The sequence below is a fragment of the Sinohyriopsis cumingii genome, chromosome 5 (genome assembly GCF_028554795.1).
Source record: "Sinohyriopsis cumingii isolate HCF-2022 chromosome 5, ASM2855479v2, whole genome shotgun sequence".
NCBI classification, from domain to species: Eukaryota; Metazoa; Mollusca; class Bivalvia; order Unionida; family Unionidae; genus Sinohyriopsis; species Sinohyriopsis cumingii.
In genome coordinates, this window is record NC_142965.1 from 106,046,677 (window position 1) to 106,050,027 (window position 3,351).

The following is a 3,351-nucleotide window of genomic DNA, read 5'->3' on the forward strand; positions in this document are numbered from 1 at the left end:
CTCGCTTGGCACGCAGCCTTATTAAGAGGTTAGTGTGAGGACTGGTCGACCTTGTGTCAGGACAATGTGACTGGGTAGGATATGATGTTACATGTAGGCGGCATGATGCACCAGTACTAGACATCACTGCTACAATGAAGATATCGTAGAGATATGACTGAAATAGCGTTAAAACTACGGTAAAAATCCAATTCACACACACACACACATATACTCACATAGAAGTAAAAGTGTTTTAAAAAATCTTGCTTCAATATTTACCATCATTACAGTAATGTTTACATATGTTAAAAGTGGCTGAACGTGCATTCATCTTCATTTGCACGTGCGTCTTGCCGAGCGCTGCTCACTACGATTCTCGAACTACATTCGGACAGAAAAGTTGTGTGGTCTTTTTCAGAAGAAAACAGAGACATAACTCAACGTAAGTTTGTGTAGTAAAATTATTCATCTATTGTAATCGAAAGGGGCAAGTGTTACTTCGTAGAGTGAGTGCCTCCAACCTTTCATCAAATTCTGTATTCAGCGTTGTCATCTCTCAGTTCGTTCAATTCAAAATGACACACCAAATGTCGCAAGAACAGATTGAAGAATATAAGAAAGCGTTCAGTGTTTTTGACAAAGATGGAGATGGCAAAATCTCGACGGAAGACTTGGGAGCTGTATTGGGATCAATTGACCAAAGGCCATCTCAAGCAGCGTTGGAAGAAATAATCAGTGAAATCGATAATGATGGTGACGGCACGATCGAGTTCGATGAGTTTCTTGAAATGATGACCACTAAAATCGATTACACTGACACCGAAAACGAAGAAGGCCTCAGGGATGCATTCCGTGTTTTTGACAAAGATGGAAACGGTTTTATCACTGCATCTGATTTGCGACAGGTAATGACAAACATTGGAGACAAATTAACAGATGAGGAAGTTGAAGAAATGATTCGAGAAATCGACATTGATGAAGATGGAATGGTGAATTATGAAGACTTTCTGGCGATGATGTCCCAATAGTAGTTTCCTCACTATGCTGACCCAACAGGAGTTTGCATCACTTTGATGACCGAATAAGTTTTCCTCACGATGACCCAGCAGTAGTTTCCTCACGATGATGACCAAGAGTAGTTTCCTCAGCAGGAAAATGTTTGCACATTTATTCCTATTTCATTTGATTTTTATTTGAATATTCTGATTATGTAATGACGTAAGTTGGCAACAAATAATCCAGAGACTTTGGCAAGTAAAATATTATCAACATGTGCAGATTTTTACAATGCTTTATTGAAATATTCTTAAACGAAGAAAAAACATCCAGTACCATTGATTGTTTATGTCGATCTACAATTAGTTCACATACATGGACACTAAATCTTACATTTCAGATGTACAGTTTCATTACTTTTCACGTTCTTTAAATTTTACATGTTCTCGTCTTCAGATTATGTTGAATGGTTTCTTGACTATGAAAAGTCACACTTAAGACTAGTGTCACGCTTACATCCATCACCAGCTTAAAAATGGATATGTAGTTTCAGCGGGAAATAATGTGTTAATCTGGAGATACATTAACCTAAAATAATAAGCTTCTAAAAATTCAACACTTGTAATAATAAGTCACACTTTCTATTTTTTGACTCACTCCTACCCTTGAACATAATTGAAATGCAATTTATTTGGAATTATTGTAATATGTTTTAATTTTATATACAAAGTGTGACGATTTCTCTTTTGAAAGTCAAGTATATACTGCTCACCAGATGATTCTGATTAACGTCACGTGACCTCGTTTGTTTTCTTGTGCATGTTTGTAGAAACATGGTTTTTAATAAAGCACCACTAATATGTCGATCTAAATATCAAACATTAATTTGTTTGTTTATTTAATAATAATCAGGATCAGCATGGCATCATAGATTTATAGAATGAGCATATGAAATGGTTTGTCTTAGGAGTGCCATTGTCCTTGACCCATGTTAAAAGCAGAGCTATAGTGTTGTGGCAGGAAGTTGTTGGCTTGGTACCAGCTTGAAAATGCCTTGACTTTCTAAATTCTTTACAACAAAAATCATTTTAGGCTAAAAACCAGTAAAATATTTCATTGTAGATATATTGTAGAAATCAATAATCCGCATTGCATAGTAGTTTCGATAGTGTTACGATTCTAGATCTCAAGATAAATAACAAAATGCGAAATTAACAATTGAAGCAAAATCAACTATTGTATTCTTCAAGAACGTCACACCATGGAGCGTTAAACCAAGTTACGTAAATTCAATAAATTTATTTCCCTAGAATACAGAGTGACACTTAAAAAAGAAATTACAGTATTGTGATTTATATCCCAAATAATTCTAAAAGTTAAACCGCTTATCCAATTAAATGAAACTGAATTATGGATGTAATACAAATAAAATCAAATGTTGAATGTGTTGATGTGCCTGTAGTCTTAAATGTGTCATTGTGCCGGTTCGCCTGGAATATGGCAATGTGTCAAGTCTTTAGATCGATCGCAATAATATAATTCAAATTGCACCTGACTTAATTTACTATCATTCCAAACTTTTGTTTTATCCAAGAATATTTTTGAGCAGTTTATAAATCCATGGAATAATACTTTGAATAAATACACCGACATTAAAAACAATACAACCATAAGACGTTCTGCTTTTAATGCAAGGATGAATAATCCTAATGTAAACAGCTTTATGTATACATCCACGTGACCTTGTTCGCAGTTGGAACTACTGTCATCTTAATGGCAAATTTCCTTGCTGGAACATTCTAAGGTTAGAATTAAGACTATCTTTGATTCAAACTGAAAGTGAACATTTCTACAAGTAATATTAATCTAAAAATGTAATATATACTCATCGAAAACTATTTGCAGTCTAATCTGTTGTTTACCAACTAATGTCACTTGTCAGGTACACCATTTACTTAGTTTTGGACAGAGCAAGTAAACAAATGCAGAGAAACATAAAGGTAATCACTTACTATAGCCAACAAAGTGCAAATTAAATACATTTAACACAATTCTCCACATTGCAAAGTTAAGTTTAAAAACACAAGTGTCGTGAATTAAATTCCTTAAGTTCCCCGTATGTTCTATCACATTTCCAAATATGTTGTTCGAATGAATTGTAATGGTCTTGCATGTTCTGATATAACACAATGATGCAAAAAATGTCTTGGAATGAGCTCAGAATAATCCAAAGTAATGTATTATTCCATTAATCGATAAGCAAGTTAGTAATTCCAGTTAATAACGTGATAAATTATTTCTCTTGAACTATCCAACTTCAACAGCACAAGTAAGTCTGATCCCAAAGTGCTTTCCAGACTAATCTGAAACGAG

The 3,351-nt window shown here is 34.3% G+C and overlaps 1 pseudogene; it reads left to right on the top strand.

The window, feature by feature from the left end:
* The first annotated feature begins 356 nt into the window (after nucleotides 1-356).
* Nucleotides 357-2,427, top strand: LOC149799932 (neo-calmodulin pseudogene; annotated as a pseudogene).
* Nucleotides 2,428-3,351: the final 924 nt, after the last annotated feature.